The sequence below is a fragment of the Palaemon carinicauda genome, unplaced genomic scaffold (genome assembly GCF_036898095.1).
Source record: "Palaemon carinicauda isolate YSFRI2023 unplaced genomic scaffold, ASM3689809v2 scaffold793, whole genome shotgun sequence".
Lineage (NCBI taxonomy): Eukaryota > Metazoa > Arthropoda > Malacostraca > Decapoda > Palaemonidae > Palaemon > Palaemon carinicauda.
The window spans coordinates 47501-67365 of NW_027172086.1; the positions used below are offsets into that span (position 1 = coordinate 47501).

The window sequence follows — 19865 nt, forward strand, 5'->3', positions numbered from 1 at the left end:
CACTAAACTTGTGGTCGTTTCTGTCACTTGGGTGTAAATAAGAAGCCACCACACAACGAATCATTAAGTATTACATTCATAAGTCATCATTATTCATTATTCGAATGGGATGAATTATATATATATATATATATATATACACGAGAGAGAGAGAGAGAGAGAGAGAGAGAGAGAGAGAGATTTGGTACGAGTTGACTTGCCTACAATTTCAGATCAGAGAGAAAGAACGTGAAGAGTGAATTCTCTCTTCTCGTTGTTATTTTAGAAATAATCGTAATACGAAGACAACGAATCTCTCTCTCTCTCTCTCTCTCTCTCTCTCTCTCTCTCTCTCTCTCTCTCTCTCTCTCTGTGCGTGTGTAAGGAGCTCTCCCTTCCATGATTCAACAATTTTTACTTCGTGAGCTGTATCTTACAGTACACGAAGTCAAAAGCGCTCTCTCTCTCTCTCTCTCTCTCTCTCTCTCTCTCTCTCTCTCTCTCTCTCTCTCTCTCTCTCTCTGACTGACTGAATGAATATTTAAACCTACGATTATATATATATATATATATATATATATATATATATATATATATATATATAATATATATATATATATATATATATTGTGTGTGTGTGTGTGTATAAATAAATCGTAACTGATCTCCCAAGCTTATATACGCTATCAGTTTTCTATATTTTAAGGCATTTAAATATCTCTCAATTGCAACGTTTATATAAATCAATTTACTTAAGTAATATATTTAATATAATTTGTATTTTAGGCTGAAATATAATTGAGTGGTTCATAGATCGAGGACGTATATTGTAGCATATATTTATAGCGAACAAAAAGGCATTTAGTAGTTCAGTCGATACTTTTAACTTCTGAAATTTAATTAAACATGCGTTTTCCCTTTACATACATATCCACTTAATTGTTAAATGCTATCGAACATAGTACTTGTAAGTACTTATTTACTTATAGATAGAAATGCTTCAATAATGCCAGGTTACCATGGTTACGACACTTTCAGACCACAAGCAATGTTTATGGTGTAGTTTTAAAGTCAAATTTTTTCTTTACTTCGAATATTATTCTTAAGAAAACTGACAGATAATACAGGAAATTAACTAGATATTGTATATTTAGTTTTTTATCATTTAAAAGAAATATAATTTGTATTAATAAAAAAAATGTATAAGTTTTATTAAAATTAAAGTAAACTTATAAGTTCCGAAATTTGTGTCGTCTGCAGCACAAGAACTCGGACTGATGTAAACACGTTGCACGCCTAAGTATTGGTAAGAAGTTTTATATATTTAGATATGCAATTTCTCACTTAAAAATGTTATCTTTATAGTTATTATTAAGAAATGATTTATATGTTCGATATATATTATTTTTCGTTTCGCAAATATACAGTATTGACTTATCTTATGCTAGACTCTTAGTGGTGGCATATTCTGTCCCACTCGGCTGGGGTAAACGATGTATATTTGTCTATATAGGAAGCTTGAATAGATGTGTATTGCTTTTATTATTAGCCTATATATTAGTTGAATTATAACACTTATCTGGATGACGTATGAAATCAACTTTTTTTTTTCATTGGGTTTACAACAGTTAGGCTGTGGTCTTCATTTTACTTGTAAAGATAAAGTTCATTAGATTTAGAAAAGGCTCGGATATTAAGAATTATATATGCTTATTTAATCCCTCCTATGGATGCCAGACTGTCTATCGAAGGAAGCCTAATGTACGTTGGTTTGGAACTACCCTTTTCCTGTGACAAGTCAGGGACAGTATAGTTAATGACCCTATTGAGACAGGCTAGGCAAGACACAACTCTCTCTCTCTCTCTCTCTCTCTCTCTCTCTCTCTCTCTCTCTCTCTCTCTCTCTCTCTCTCTCTCTCTCTCTCTCTCTCTCTCTCTCTCCGAGACACAGCCCTTGTTAGAAGTTTTTGAACAAGATGTGGTAATATTAGGTCAGGGGTTAGATCGGTAATTTCGTGTCATAAACAGAATTTTAAGAGCCTTTGCATATTAGCGGCCAGTTCCTCCAGTGTATAAGAAAATGGACACCAGTTAACCTAACCCCCCCTAACCTAACCTAACCTACAAGCCATGTCCTTACTTGCCTAATGGGGGTTAACATCCCTCTGCAATTGCCCTTACACTGCCGTATTCTAAGAAAGTCATCGTACATACAGGTGGCCGCTATCATTGTGATTTTAAGATGATAAAACTGTGTTCAGTTGTTTATTTTCACATTTTGTAGTAGCTACTACAATGTTACAATTGCCCACTCTTAAATGTTTACTGTACTATGGTTACAAGTCCTTCAAATGCAGTTCTAGATTGTTTTAAGTGACTCAGAAAACATGTTAGAATTGCAAAATATACTAGTTGTGAAGCTTATAGTCGGAAAGTTTTCTATTGTTTTCAGTTGATATTCATCACAAGAATGATTTAATATACATTACAATACTATTTAGGTATATAAACACTACAACGCAGGGAGTTAAATGGCTGATAATTCTTTCAATATCTACTGGAATAGCTTTTTGCAAGTTACACCCACTTTTGTATATTAACCCTTTTACCCCCAAAGGACGTATCGGTACGTTTCACAAAACTCATCCCTATACCACCATGGACGTACCGGTACGTCCTTGCAAAAAAACTGCTATTTACATTTTTTTTTTTGCATATTTTTGATAATATTTTGAGAAACTTCAAGCATTTTCCAAGAGAATGAGACCAACCTGACCTCTCTATGACGAAAATTAAGGCCGTTAGAGCAATTTAAAAAAAAAATATATATACTGCAAAATGTGCTTGAAAAAGAATAACTCCTGGGGGTTAAGGGTTGGAAAGTTCCAAATAGCCCGGGGGTAAAAGAGTTAAGCGGATAACATTTATTTGAATTCCTTGAATACGCTATAATAAAAAATCTTATGCTGTTGATTAAAATAACCTTTTAAACTAGTATACCCAGCACTCTTAGAATGTATGTTTTAAACTTAATAGTACTTCTGTAAGGTGCTTTTGATGTCTTGCTTATTTGGTCAATTAGCCTATGTTATTGCTTATACCATTGCTATTCCTTAAATACTTTTCTTTTTTACAGGAGACAATTGTACAGCCAGAATCTTGCTGGCTAACAAGCATGGCCACGCGTGTGACCTGGGTCGCACCCGGGCGAGTAGCCTTACGCCCTGGGGCGCCCCTGAGAGGCAGCGGAGAGAGGGGCAACTACGCAAAATTCTTGGTTGAGAGATCCCAGACTCTCATAAGAAAATAGTTTGAGGTAAGTACTGTTAGGAAAAATACAAATTACTTAAAATTTGTGATATAAGTGTTTGTTACATCCCTGTAAAAGTGAATAGGGCAATGGTTAGGTTAAGTCTGAAAGTCTTTTGTCTATTTTCTTCCCATTGTCCAAAATAATATCCATTGTAAAGAGCTCAAGGTTTTTATAGTTAGGAAAAATACAAATGGTTTCCAAATTTTTTATAGCTTATTTTGAAGGCCAAAACAGCTGTGATTAAATGTATGTCCCTGTTGGTGTGATGATTGCCATCTTTTCTACATCCTATTTTGCATCCGGGACTTGGTAATACTGTACTGTACCCTTTTAGGAGATTGACATTCAAGGATATTCTTGCCGTTTGAGCTGGTAAGTTATATCAGCAACTTCAGATACAGGGTACCTGTCTGTTACTGTTTGAACATTAAGTCACCGCAGGGATGCCTTGTGCTGTCTCCTTTACAGACCCTGTGGAGGGGAGATGCCCAGTGGCTGATAGCTTTCTGGCAGATTTCTGGCTGCTCCATGCCCTTGAATAATTGCCCTTCTGGCTAGTTTGTCTGGACCCAGCCATCTGAAGCCTGCTTCAACTGGGGGTCCTTCTGTAACAATATGACTTGGTATGGGTTTTGATAGAGCCGTGGGTTCCTGCTGGCGGTTGTCCTTGAATACTTTGGGAAAATCCTGAAGGAGCTAAGATATTTGTGGTTCTCTTTGTAGTGAGTTCCTATCTTCATCACAAGTAATTTCTCTACTTATTCTTGTGTCATCGGCGAAACTTCTCACTACGGAGTTTTCAACATCACAGTCTATGTCTGAGATCATAATAACAAATAGCAGTGCAGCTAATACCGTACCTTGGGGCACACCAGATACTACCTGGGCTTCATCTGATTTCTCGTCATTTGCAACCACTATCTGTTTTCTGTTTTGCAGGAATTCTTTTACCCATTTTCCTATCTTTCCCACAATATTATGCTTTCTCATTTTTTTTCTCCAATATGTTATGGTCTACCTTGTCAAAGGCTTTTGCAAAATCTAGATAGATCACATCTGTGTCTTTTTCATTTATCATATTATTGTATATGTTTTCATAGTGAGCTATCAGTTGGGTCTGTGTACTTTTTCCAGGTACGAAACCGTGTTGACCCATATTAAACAAATTATTTTTGACCAAATGGTTCATTATTTTCTTTTTTATTACCCTCTCATACACTTTCATAATATGTGGTTAGACTAACAGGTCTATAATTGCTTGCCTCTAGTCTTGATCCACTTTTGAAGATAGGGGTTATATAAGCTAATTTATGTTTAACATATATCTCGCTCATATCTAAATAGTTGTAAGTTAAATGGTTGTAAGTTGTGGACCTTTTGTATACAAGTCCCATTCCTTTCATTCATTCTTGTCCATTCATTGCAATATTTCACTCTATATTCTCTCTATGTTCGTTATTATTATTATTACTAGCAAAGCTACAACCTTGGTTGGAAAAGCATGATGCTATAAGCACAAGGTCCCCAACAGGAAAAATATCCCAGTGAGGAAAGGAAATAAAGAAATAAACTATAGGAGAAGTAGTGAATGCAGAATATCAAATATCTTGATATCTAATATTTATATAGATCTCATTTGTAAACTATGAAGGAAGACTTATGTAAGCCTGATCAATATAAAAAACATTCACAGCAAATTGAACTGAGGTTTAGCCAACCCATTTGCTCTTGGATTATAAGGAATTGTTGACATGCTGAAGTATGCATTCTTGCAACATATTCTCAAATGATTTTCCCAAAAACTCTGCACCATTATAGGTAAATATTTTCATTGGGTTGTGCACAAACTGGCTTTTGATAATAGCCATGAACTGAATCGAACTTCATAAACACTTTCATCCTGTGCACGCTATATATAAATACTGTACTAATACAATATACATTGGAAACCTGTTTTTCACAGTCCCTCTCATTCACCTCTCTTTAATCAATACGCATCAAAAACTTCCATCCGTCTTTCACACAGGTACAATTAGACTATATTATATCATGGACTATGACCTGGTGTAAACGCACCCCTTTTTTGTAAGTCTTGACAATACTGCTTTGGAAAATGACATGGTCTCTGATAGATACGATAGTAATGTTTTCACTCAAAGCTGTTTTAAACTACCAGCCTTAACATCCCTAAATCATCTTTCTGACCAAGCGATTGTCTTTCTAATGACACACCATATACTATATACATTCTACTACATACTTTTGTCTTTCCAGCAATGTAGTGTAGACATTCTACTTCACGATAATCTTTCTAACAACATACTATACACATTCTACTTCTTGATCGTCTTATCAACAACATTCTTTATACATTCTGCTTCTCATTTTTATTCAAATTATGACTCAAATTAATTTTCTCAACTTCTTATATTACCATTTTCATTGTCAAAATTAACGGGGCATTAAATGATCACCCGAAACATAAACATTCACAAGTATTACAGTACTAGTCCCCCCTTACCTATCACCTTCCTGTATACTTCTCCTTCATCTTTTCCTTGGCACGTCCACAGTCACCTGTAACAGCCCTCTTTGGTCTTCCACATTTATCATTCAGTCCGATTCTAGCGCCATAAGCTTCGTTTTATAATCTACTATAGACTCGTCTACATAAAACATCTTGATTATTCCCTTTTATACCCAGATTCCTACTCCACCAACTTCTTACTTGCCATGCAATGATTGTGTCCTGTTTATTTCATAATCTGTATAGCATATGCTTAAGCTTCATATAACTAGTTTTCTTTTAAGATTCCTATTCTTAACTTGCAAGTGCAGTAAGTGCTTATATACTCGCCCAGCCTTACTTCAATAATTTCTTATACTTGATGCAATATCATTCTGTCTGTATTCAGAAATTTATTCCCCAATAATACATCATACTTATCATTCACTTCAGATCTTTGCCGACTGTACCATGCTGTATGTAGTACTTGGTATGCAGCTAGTTCCAATAGTCTTGCCTTTTCCATCTTAAGGTTCAATACTATTCAGGAAGTTTTATTCCAGCTGTAACCAGATTGTGGAATAATCTCCAGAAGTTCAAATTTGCAGGAAATATTTAATGTTTTTACTGATCGTAAGGTATTTCTCCATTCGTACTCTTACTGAGTAACATAGTTGAGGTTTATAACCTAATAGGCTTGTGTGTGTTATGCAATGGTTGTAGATGTTGATATTCAGGATAATGGGAACATTCTAAGGGTTCAAAGGATCTAGTTAATGGATAGCATTAGCTGAAGAAAGTATCTGGAAAATGCTGTACCATACAAAAGGATTCACTCTGGAAAGTATCCAGAAGGTAAATGTACTAAATTGTTAATCTCTGACAATATTAAATTAAAAGAATTTGGGTAGAGATGCAAATTTTTAAAGGGGATTTGTTTGCTCAATTCTCTTTAAAAGGGTAGTGAATGATCAGCTTAGCATTCACCTATTATATGGGTCCTTATCATCTTCTGTCGTGTTTTTGATAAATTCAAAAGTAGTTACGAGTGCCTTCGCATCTTGGCAAAGTGTTTGCTGTACATTTTATGGTTATGATGCTCAGTTTCAAGGTCTGTTTTAGGTAAATAGTGCATACGCTTTTCCAGTGTCATCAATCACTTAAAGTAACTCAAGTCAAGCTACCATTCACCTCTAAACTTTCTTTTTTACCTATTAAGCCAGTAGCACCAGTATCCCTTCGACTTTGGGCTTGTTTGGCTTATATTGCAATCGCTATAAACAGGATTGTATGGTGTCATTATTAAGCATGGCCTTTGGATTTTCCTGCTGGGTCCATAAATGGTATTTGCATAATAGTTTTATCATGATGCTGAACTCCAAGGTTAAAATGCTGAGGTTTTTAGCACAAGTAAGCCGGTTAAGTATTGAAATAATTCATTCTATTTAGATTAGTTTGTGTTTGATTTTCCCGATACTAGGCAGGATGCCAAGTACTCTCCCTCTAATGTTAGGACTTGTGCAATTTCCCCAAGATTTCTTATACTTCAGAGGGGTTTAGAACATGAAAGCTTATTAAGTATTGAAATAATTCAATATTTAAACTAGTGTATGTTTGCTTCTGATTTTTCCATTTTCTAATTAATGCTAAATATTCTCTCTCTAATGTCACTTGCCTTGTACAATTTCTGCCAGATTTCATATAATTCTGTCATATGAAATGAAGAATGAATAAATCAAATTAATGATAAATAATTAAGGATGAAAAATGCTTGTTTTTTTTTGGTACAGAATTCTCTATCTATAACTAATGAATGTAGTACGGGTGTTTATTGAACATTTAAAAAAAAAGTTCTTTAATCATGCAAATGTATTTGTAGTGTTTTTTAAGTCTTGCATAGATTATTCTTCAATATACATAATCATTTCCTATGCTTATTGATGCAAAGGGGCTCGGTTAGATTTCGCCAGTTGTATCTATTTTCAGCTTTTAAATCAATACTTCTTCATTCATTATCTCTTACTTCACGCTTCATAGTCTTTAGCCATGTAGGCCTGGGTCTTCCAACTGTATTAGTGCCTTGTGAAACCCAGCTGAACATTGGTGAACTAATCTCTCTTGGAGAATGCAAAGAGCATGCCCAAACCATTTCCATCTACCTCCAGTTTCTTTCTACCTAAGCTGTCTAACTTCTTTGACTTGAACTGTCTCCTCTTTTCAGTTCTTCGCATACTGGTCTTTTGACCATACCTTTATAGTAGCCACATGAAACTAAATGGACAATTCTAATTATTTTGGGGGTATTTAGACATCCTGTTTTGCCTAGGATCATTTATTTTTAATAATGCAAATTTACATTTCCTTAGATGGTGGATACAAGGAAGGGAAGTAAGAGATGACGATGGATTAAAAAATCAAGAAAATTTGTAGCTTGGACATACAAAGACCTTTGTTCCCCTGTGGACAGATATTCAGATGTTAAAGGTAAGAATGACTTTAATTTAAAATATCATAGAATAGTTGATTTATAGGCTTAAGTTTCTTTTATTTCTGCTTTATATTTCTTAAATAATGTATATAAAGTTCTCATATACACTCAGTTTTCCTTTCTGACAAACAAGGTGTTAATTACTGTACCGTAGTTGTTCAGGGGCTACTTTCCTCTTGTTAAGGGTGGAAGAGACTTTAGCTTTGGTAAGCAGCTCTTCGAGTAGAAGGACACTCATTCACTGGTCTCGGGTAGTGCCATAGCCTCTGTACCCATGGTCTTCCACTGTCTTGGCTTAGAGATCTATTATTAGAGGGTTCAATCGGGCACACTATTTTATCTTATTTTTCTTCCTCTGGTTAAAGGTTTTATAATTCATATAAAGATTTATTTTAATATTGTTACTGTTCTTAAAAGATTTTATTTATATCCTTACCTCACTGGGCTATTTTCCCTGTTGGAGCCCTTGGGCTTATAGCATCCTGCTTTTCTAACTAGTGTTGTAGCTTAGCAAGTGATAATAATAATAATAACAATAGTAATAATAATGATGATGATAATAATAATAAACATCACTTACAGTATTGTAATATACAGCAGATTTACAAATTGAACTTTCTCATTGTGTATGGCCAAAACTATCATCCACAGTCCTCCACATTCCAGTTGTGCCATTCATTGAAAAAGCTTTAACATTCACTTCTTCATCCATACATTCACACAGGATATAACATTCTACAGCAAATTACAAGGCTTCTAGCAAATCTTCTCTTTACATCCCTTTTCATATTAAAGTAGGAGTACATTTCTTGTTACAATTTTCCGGGTCGTATATCATTGGTATAATTAATTTCTTCCACATCTTCCAATGATTACAATTCCTTCATTCTTCCGTGAAAAATTAGCATTACAAAGCCACTCACTCTGAATTCTTTTAGCCATCTTATGCTCTTTCATCAATAATTCATTTTCCACATCCATTCCTGTATCATTCTTTCTCAAAAAAGAATGTGACATTTACTCATCTCTCAGAACAACAAAATTATGCATATCCTTTTTCATATCCCATATATTTACTTTCGACTTCATTCCCTCCCAAGTAGCTATATGACCCAGTCCAGGTTCATGTATTTTCAAACAATACTTGCTGCTCTTTTTGGAACATCCGACTCCAAGTTACATCACGTATCGGACTAGCATTCACCAAGGAAATCTTCAAATATGTCTAGTCAATCCACATTAGAAATGAAGACAACTCGAACACACTAAATGTAATCCACTAATGTTTGTTCACATTATCAGATTTATACGCGAGGTTACTATTCCAGAATGTACTCTTACCCCACTCTCATACAGCTATCAAAATCTTTTAAAAAGGCATCACTGTTTGCATTGCTTTTAATTCTTCCAGATACTGTACCTATTAATGTTCATGGTACTGAATTGTTTTTGTTTCGTAAATAGATCTCTTATTACTTTGATGCTCTGATTCATTCGTACTTTGAATAGAACCATAGAAAGACCATCCTTAACCATTTCTTTTACACCTTACAAAACTTAATCAAGTCTTGAATTGCTGCCACCTCTGCATTGCTTATCATCATCGGCCCTTTGGGAGAAAATTATAGGGTCAATGTTCTCCACCATTATCATCATCATTATTATTATTATTATTATTATTATTATTTCTAGCTAAGCTACAACCCTAGTTGAAAAAACAGGATGCTTCAAGCCCAAGGGCTTCAACGGTTAAAACTAGCCAGTGAGGAAAGGAAATAAACTATGAAAAGAAGTCAAATAATTTAAATAGAATATTTTTAGAACATTAACAACATTAAAACAATAAAATGTTCTAAACACAATAACAACATTAAAATAGATCTTACATATATAAACTATACTAAGAGATTTATGTCAGTCTGTTCAACATGAGAACATTTGGTTCGTGTTTGAAAAGTTCCACCGATTCAACTATACCTGATTAGGAAGATCATTCCACAACTTGGTCGTAGCTGGAATAAAACTTGTAGAGTACTGTGTAGTATTGAGCCTCATGATGGAGAAGGGCTTACTATTAGAATAATATAGGTCATATGTATTTGCTTTGTCCTGAAAATTCTTCTTCACCTAATCATGCACATGTAAATTCTTTCACCTCACTTCCACCTTCCTTAGCACTCCATTCACTAACTGCATATGCCCTACAATTGATTTCTTTATTATCATATCCATATCAATATAACTCTTCTTGGATATTCAAAGATCATTGAAAGACAGCTGGTGTATTAGCTGGTCCAAAACAGGTTTTTAAATTGAATATGCTTTTCAGCTGCTATAAATGTTATTGGTGTACTCTTCTTCCTAGGTCATATTAAATCCAGCTTCATGAACACTCTCATCCCTAATGTACTAAATAGTACAGTACACAAACACACTCATGTACAACACACATTTGAAACCTCTTTTATTACGAGTATAGTCATCTTATAACCCTTTCTATTATTTCTTTATTAAACATACTCCTGTAGGTATAGGCCATTAAAGTTATGATGCCAGGTAATTGACAATCATTCATTCATTTATTCATTCACTGCCCCTCAACCTCTTTCTTGTAACAGGCTGTGGAAAGTGACAGGGTCTGCTAGATAATGGTGTTTTTGTCCATAGCTGTTTTAAACTGCCAGCTTTAATGTTCTTGAATCCTCATCTCCCAGACTTAACAATCATCATTCCAACAACATACTCTATAGATTCTACTTTCATTTAGCTTAACTCAATTTAGTTTTCTCAATGTCTTGTATTTCCATTTGTTCCTACTACTGGTAAAATTCTTTATGCTTTATTGGGGTTATCTCTGATGCATTTCAGTTACTGCCAGATTGGAGAATTACCGTGGGCCTGGCAGCCTTGTGGTCGCACCATGAGCATCAGTGTGTTGATGCTAGCGGCTGTGTGCTCACAGCCATACAAGGCTGCCGGGCCCACAATAATTCTTCAGTTATGTCGTAACAAATCTGCGTCGGAGCTAACCCCAAGAAATGATTCCGTATAGCTAGGATAATAGAAATTATTTTTTAAATTTGTAGTTTTCATTGCTGAATTTGATAAACTGAATCATACCTTTCATCATATACGTTCGCAAACATTATATCACTCGTCACTCCTAACCTGTCACCTTCCTGTATACTGTACTTTTTCATGTTTTGCTTTGCGCATCCATATTCACTTATAAACCCTTTCTTTGGTCGGTCTTCCTCATGTATCTTTCAGGCAAATTCATGGTCCTTATTATTATTATTATTATTATTGAAAATCCTATTTTGATAATCATATTTAATTAGAGAGTACTGTATTTAGACATCATTAATTGTCCAGCATTTAGTTTTACATACCAGGAGGAATTTTACCATTCAACACTACTGTATTTCATTTTTAATTATGCTGATTTAAATTTCTTTTCAAAATGAATAAAGATATCTATATTTTTAATTTCAGGTGAGATAGCCGGGTTGAAGCTCTCATTCGTGTCCCCACTTGCGCTCCCACTGGGGAATGGCACAGTGGGCTAGTGTCTGGTGGGTGTAAGCCCAGCCCAACCGAGATAGTGCAGAGCTTCATGGTTTCAACCAAGGTAAGAATGAATGAATTTATTAATCAGCTGATTGATAAATTATTATTATTATTACTTCTAGAATACTGTGTAGTATTGAGCCTCATGATGGAGAAGGCCTTGCTATTAGAATTAACTGCTTGCCTTAGTACTGTACTGTCATTGTAGTGGTGTTAAGGCTCTGTGGACCAACGTCAAACATACTCGCCTATTTTCTACTTTATTCCACTAGCTTCTCATTTGCATGCTATCACGTACGTTCACATTTTCCTGTCAATATTAGATAACTTTAAAATGTCCTCGGTAGTAGTTTTATACCACATCTATAACAACCACTTTTTACACAAATAATTATAAAATAACTTTACATAACAACCTAACACAACAAAACTTATTAATATATGCTATTCTCAATCCAGCGAACAAGATACAGTACTAAATTCCATACGTTACTTACAGACATATTCTGATTCATTACATCAAAACATGAATATATCATGTATTAAAACACCTTCATACTGTATTATTCTTCAGATTTTTCAAAATAGGTTTCTTACATTTGCTATGAGATTGCATTGGTTAGATACTACCGCCAGAGAGCTATTGGGTCTTTTGACTGGCCAGACAGTACTATATTGGATCCCTCTCTCTGGTTACGGCTTATTTCCTCTTTGCCTACACATACACAGAATAGTCTGGCCTATTCTTAACACAATCTCCTCTTTCCTCAGACACTTGACAACACTGGAATTACCAAACAATTCTTCTTCTCTCAAGAGAATAACTACTGCAATTGTTCAGTGGTTACTTTCCTCTTGGTAAGGGTAGAAGAGACTCTTCAGCTATGGTAAGCAGCTCTTCTAGGAGAAGGACATTCCAAAATCAAACCATTGTTCTTTAGTTTTGGGTAGTGCCATTGCCTCTGTGCAATGGTCTTCCACTGTCTTAGGTTAGAGTTCTCATGCTTGAGGGTACACTCGGGCACACTGTTCTATCTAGTTTCTTTTCCTTTTATTTTGTTGAAGTTTTTATAGTTTATATAGGAAATATTTATTTCAATGTTGTTATTATTCTTAGAATATTTTATTTTCCTTGTTTCCTTTCCTGACTGGGTTATTTTACCTGTTGGGGCCCCTGGGCTTATAGCATCGAGCTTTTCCAACTAGGGTTGTAGGTTAGCATTTAATAATAATGATAATAATAATAATGATAATAATAATAATAATAATAATTAGTTAAACAAGATGCTGTACAGTTGGCATCTACTTCATAGTCTACTCTTTACATCAGAGCATTGTATACTGTCTTTCCTAATTTGACGATTATGATTATTACTTCTGCTGTACACCTTACAAATAGAGAGAGACCAAAAAAATAGACTTTGCCTATAGTTCAGTTGGGAAATATTTGAATCCAACCATCTCAAAGGCCTATTAGTTTTTATAATTTAATCAATTGAATTATAGCTTTCAGTTTGGGTCTTTTTGTTAATGCAAAGGCAACTTTTTTATCCATGAATTCATTTTTGAAGATGTTAGACATTCTAATTACTGTACGTTTTTAAAAAGTTGTTCAGCCAGAGATTATATTCAATATTCCATCGTTCCTAATTTGAGGAGATAGATAAAAGCATAAGTCCCTCTCTGGTTAAAACTATTTCTTCAACTGTTTCTGTACACATTCTTATAATGTGTATAGAAACCACACTCACTTGCGCACTGCATAGCCCTAAACAATATAAACAGATGCTTATAAGAGGTTACACAACCTGTAAATGTCTGCCTTGGTATAGTTGATAAGTTTCATGTCGTTGTCTTTACCGTCAGTGTTTTCCATTTGTGTATAAGGTTGCTGTTTCTAGTCGGCATTCTCCTTCTTCCTCTGTCCTGTAAATCTTGTTCTCTTAGACCCTTTTCCTTCATGTCATTTCATAAATCGTCTTTCCACCTGAACAAGGTCAATTAGTTTTCATTAACTTGCTTAGTTTTCTCCTGAATAGTTTTTGACATTTGTGATGAACTTGGATTACTCATAGAGAGTAATTTGGGACCAATGTTGTACAGTATGCCAATGATGCAACTATTGGCTTTATGTAATTTCTTTATCCTTTGCAGTGATCAATTAAAGGTCGACTTGCCACTTTGTGGTGTGTAGAGTGTAAGAATGTGTCTCTTTACTTCCGTCTTTACTTTGTTGTCTAACGAGACTGACCACAAACACTACCGGTCATGACGTTGGCAGATACCCTCATGCTCTCTCTTGCCTCATGACGTTCCTCAGACACTTTGGTGAGACCATCGCGCTAGTTCTAACAACACACTTATACTACTCCTTGATCTAGATCTTCCTACACTCAAAGCCCGAATCATGACCAAGTTTTCTCAGACGCCAGAATCTTCCAGCTCAGTCGTGCTTGAAACATAGGAACAGGTGACTTCTCAATTCTGATGTCATTATTTGTACCGTGATGCTGCATGAGGTGCGCACAGTTGTTGGCAAAGACCCCACACCAACCAACTTCTCCTGTGTATTCCTTCAGGAAGATGGCTCTAGAGACGACGACCCTTAGGGCTGCTTATTAGGGCATTTCTGGCATTCTTTGAGTAATGGAATTCCTTAAACTATGTCTGATAGCATTCTAGTTCCTGGTCTTTTCGCAGACACCTTCCATAGTAGATCGAACCAGAATATTCCACGTTGACGGTAGGGACCCAGGGGGAGACTCAAGTATGAAGATACGTCATCCCGACATTTGAGTCTGCTGCCATGGACAGCCTCCAAGGTATATCGAGGTTCCATAGCTGGGTTTTTCAAAGGCCAAGTACGAGGAAGTACAGGGATGTGATCCGATCAAATACAAAAAACAAAGTCCTCTTTAATGTACAGGTCATTGAAACAGAGAAAAGAAATACCATAGCTGCTCGCATTTGCCAGACCGTGGGGTTGAGAGAGTTACATCCCTTACAATGAGCATTAGTATGAAAGTTGTTGCCCGTTTCCCTTACTTTCTTGGTTTGGGTTTAAATCCAACCCTCCACTGAAGTCGAGTGAACCACTTCTCCGGTGGGTCCATGTCAATCATCTAACGAAATATTTTCATTATAACTTATACAATTCTTTGATTGTAGCATCTTCCAAATCATATGATCTTGTGAAAAGTAATGTCTAGTTTCTTCTTAAATTCAATTTTTCCCTTTAGGTCCTTCATTTCAGTTGGCAGTTTATTATAATGTCTAGGCGCACAGTAGCTTAAAGCCCTTTTACCAAATTTACTATTTTTTTCTTGGTTCAGATAGTCTGTTTGTCATTCATGTGTCTTATGGTAACATTTGTTTCTAGTTCTAGTTTTTTCAGGCATTCTTTTAGATATTTTGGTTCATTTTGGTTCAGTATCTTAAACATTAGTAAGAGTAGCTTGTATTCAATTCTCGCCTTTACCGGCAGCCAGTGTAATTTAATTAGTGCAGGGGTAACTCTTTCCCTATTGTGTAGTCCTTTTATTAATCTAGCGGTTCTGTTTTGTACTTTCTGAATTTTCTTCAGCTGATAATTTGGTAAGCCATAGAACAGTGAGTTGCAGTAATCAATTCTTGAAAATATATGGTGATTAATGAGTATGACCATAGATTTTTCATTTAAGTATTTACTAATAAATGCTATGTTTTTAATGTGATAGTTACAATTTCTTACCATGTTATTTATATGTTCATTCATTGTCAGTCTTATCATCCATGATTACTTGAAGATTTCTGACGGATTTCTTTAGGTCAATGATCGATTGACTTATTTCATTTCTTTGGAAGCATTCAATTCTTTTTATATCTTTTTCATTTCCAAAAATAATACATTTACTTTTATCTTCATTGAGCTTGAGCTCTTTTGTTAACATCCAAGCCTTAATGTCATTCATTATTTCATGTATCTTTCTTTTAGCTTCATCAACTGATGCTATTGGGAAATAGAATTGTGTATCATCAGCGTATATTTTAAACTTAACTCTGTGAGTTTCAAGTTTATTTGCCAGTTCAATCGTGTAAATTTCAAACAGGAGAAAACCTTGTACACTGCCTTGAGGCACCCCTTTGGTTAGTTTTCTTGTCTCAGATTCAATATTTGATATCACTGCTTTAACTTTGCAGTTTTCAATATAACTCACAAACCAGTCATATGCTCGTTCTACAATGCCCACAGCTTTAAGGTCTTCCATCAGATATGTATGTTCTACAGTATCAAGTGCTGCACTTAGATCCAGCATCACAAGAATGCAACACTTGCCATTTGTTATAATTTCAGTTATGTCATTTTTAATCGCTAACACTGTTGTTTCTGTGGAGTAATTTTCTCTGTATGCAGATTGATCATCAGGTATGGCATTAGATTGTTTCAGATATTTCCAGGTTTATTCGTGTACAGCAATTTCAATAATTTTCGAAAAATATGACAGATTTGGTATTGGCCTATATGAACTTAAATTGTCTATATCACCTTTTCCTTTATAGACAGGCTTGATACATGCAACTTTCTCACAATAGGTCTCTTGTAGTTTGGTGAAATTTTCTGCATCTTTTACATCGTCAATTAGAAATGGGTCATTTCCGCAGTAGGTTTTTTTTTACTTTCTTTATTATTCTCATATAATCACTCTGACTTAACTCTTTGAATACCCTTAGCTTACTTACGCCTGTTGCTGATGTATTCCTTCGTTCTGTTTTACCGATGTTGCGAAAATTGGAGCAGATTTGATTTATTTTTTCTTCAAAATAATCAATATAATCATTTGCTAGGCATTTAGGATCATTAGGTATGTCAGGCAATATGTTAGGTTCTTATGTATTTTCCGTGGGTCATTTTCATTGCACACTTTTTTATAATAAGCCTTTTTTTTTTAACTGAGATAAGGTAATTGTAGTGATTTCTAGCTGATTTGTAATGTTGCCAGCTTTCATTATTTTTATTTCTTTTCCATTTATCCTCCATTTTTCTTTTTCTTTTTTTTCTTCGTGTAATTCATTATCAAACCAATTTGATTTTTCTTTAATTGGGATTTTTTTTGTCCGGGCACCTATTATTATAATTAGTTGCAAGTATTGTTTTACTTCTATCAGTAATGCAGTTTATATAGGATTGTCTCTCTACTAGGGTGTGCTTCTCTTCACAGTTACAGACTGGTGTTATCCCTTTTATATCCTCTAGGCTTTGTTCAATGAACTCTTTTGGATTAAAGTTGGTCTTAATTCTGTATGTGATTTCCTTCTGTATTGCATTATTTTTTCTAACATCTATTTCAAAAGACATTAACTTATGCATTGGGGATATAGAGCAGTCAGGTTCAATCTCCATATTTAGTATGATGATGATGTTTTTATTTACTATAACTAGATCTAGTATATGATTAGACTGAGCTGTTGGTTCAGACACTATGTTTTCAAGGTCATGGTTGTCAATCAATTCTCTAAATTCATTAACATATGGGTCTACTCTGTTAAAAAGGTTGAAATCACCACATAACTGTATTTCCATTGTTGTTCAATGTATCTAGTAAGTTATTAAATTCATCTAGAAACATTCTTTTGCTTTTCCTCGGTGGTCTATAAAGTATAACTATTTGTAGATTTACATTTCTAGATAAAATTTTAATATTCATATATACAAATTAATTAACTTTGAGATGATTTCTTACTGTAACCTTATATGATTTCTTAATTAAGATTCCAATGCCACCACTTCTTTTGTCTTCTCTTGGTTCATGATAAAAGTTATAAGATTTAGGTGTCATTTCATTTAATTTTGATCTGTCACTCACATTCCCACTCAACCAAGTTTCAGTTAATAAGCAAATATCCACATCTTGATCACTTACGACTTCCTTAATGATATGAGTGTTATTGCCAATGGATTGTGTATTTATTAAATTACATGATATTTTCTTAATCAAAGCCATGGTCAGTATTGTTTCTGGCTCTTGTTATTTCTTGTTTATAAACTTTGCAGTTTGTCTATCATAGGATTTGTGTTTTATGTCATCATAGTTCTTTCTTACACAATTTATGCATCTAACTTCAACAATACTGCAATGACCCGCTTTATGTTCTCCTGTGCACTTGGGGCACGACTGTTTATTCTAGCAACTCGCTGCACTATGCCCAAATTCCTGGCATTTGTAACACTGGTAGGGCATGTAATGGTCATAAACATTACATATTCTATATGTGGTACTAAGTTTATCTCCATTTTCATGGATTGCTTTACGTATCTTAGGTGTACATTCTATAATATAGTGTTTATGTTTATCCATTCTTAAATTCTCTTGCATTATGATAGTCAGATCATCATTTTCTACGATGTGTCTTTTTAGCCAATGATTCTTAAGCTTCAGACTTTGAATAATATCATCATCATCTTCTGGTACATTAGTAAGTTTTATCTTTGGTTTAAGTTTTCCTTTTTCAGCAACAGTGATCTTGTTTACATTACCTTGTTCCAATTCTGATTTTGCCTGCTCCAGGTTCTGTTTATCAGGAAATTTTATGATCAGGAGGCCATCATTTGTTTCACCAGTGCTTTCAACTTGGGCTTTTATATTGGTCATAATTGTTTTCTTATTATTAATTGCTGAAACCTCATCAGTTGATTTTACGATCAATGTTTTCTTTGATTTCAGCTTTTCAGCATATGTACCAGTTAGATGCTTCCTATCTATGTCATCTTCATTCCTTTTCTTTTCATTTTTTAATGCTTTCATTTAATTTCTTAATTCTTGTATCTCATCTCTTGTTTCTTGCACTTTATTTCTCATTTCTGTCATGCTATCCTTCATTTCTTCCAGTTTATTCATCAAGACCTGAACCAAATGATGGGGCATTGCAACTTCTTCATCCTATAATTTTCTTTGTATGGTTGCTGCATTCTCATTGATCTTATCAGTGCAATTCCTACACTTGTATGAAATATGGTCATTACACAATAGCTTTATGTGGGTTTGTGATAAATTTTCTATTAATCCAGAACTTGCATTTTCAAAATGATACCATTTTTGACATCTATCACAACAAATTGCATCATCGGCAGCGACAGTCTTGCAGTGCCAGCACAATTCAGTGTCATCAGATTCCAGGGTGTCCAACGATCCATTCGCTGATTTCTCATTTCTTCCATAAGCACCTTCCTCCATATTGTCACTATCATATACTGATGTACTCTGCATTATCTGTAAAAATTCATTTGTTTCTTCTTCAACTGATTTTCCAGTTTCAGTCTTTTCATGAGGTTTCTTTCTAATTTTCTTAATGGCTCCTAATATATTAGTAGTTTACACCATGTTTAAGTCCAAATGAGTCGGGGAAACCATAATTGGTAACTCTTATCTGTGTCCCAGTTGTAATCAACTATTAATTTGTAATTTTGCACTATTTAGTATTCCAATGACTTTGATTCCAATTTATGTAACTTAATAATGTTGGAAATTATTAATTTAAGGATTTTCACTTTTAACTTGCCACTATTGTTGTTATATTTCAACAGAGCACTTCTTCAACACGTCCTCACTCACTCACTCATTCAACTTACATAGCTATCTTCCTAAAACCACAGGTGTGTGGCATTTACAATCTGGCCATCCTTCTAAAGTGAATTACTTCAACATTGCAAACTTGCATCCTGTTTTGTCGTCTGTTTAATGTCCTCTCTAACACCAGTGCGCTCATGGAAATTAGTATAAACTATATTTCCATTGGTCTGATGAATTATGTAGTTTTCAAACCATTGAACCTGGCAACTTCTGTAATCTGGGGTGAGTTATAGACTAAAGTCTTTTGAAAATGGTCTTAGATATTTCAAATCCTACTTTACAGTAGCATTGAATTTCCCATAAAATATCGTTTGTTTTTCTATAAGAAAGGAAAAGATATTAACAACTCTTTCTTGATTTGTGCATAATTTAGTGATTTTGTTAAGGATTGCACAGCTTGTG

At 34.6% G+C, this 19865-nt stretch overlaps 1 long non-coding RNA gene across 1 annotated transcript in view; it reads left to right on the top strand.

Moving 5' to 3' along the window:
* The window catches only part of LOC137637494 (uncharacterized), a 67722-nt gene that overhangs the window by 31257 nt on the left and 16600 nt on the right, over window positions 1-19865 (top strand). The window contains exons 2-4 of the long non-coding RNA XR_011043668.1: window positions 3116-3295; window positions 8165-8282; window positions 11782-11917. This is a non-coding gene — a long non-coding RNA (uncharacterized lncRNA). The remainder of the gene's footprint in view (window positions 1-3115; window positions 3296-8164; window positions 8283-11781; window positions 11918-19865) is intronic.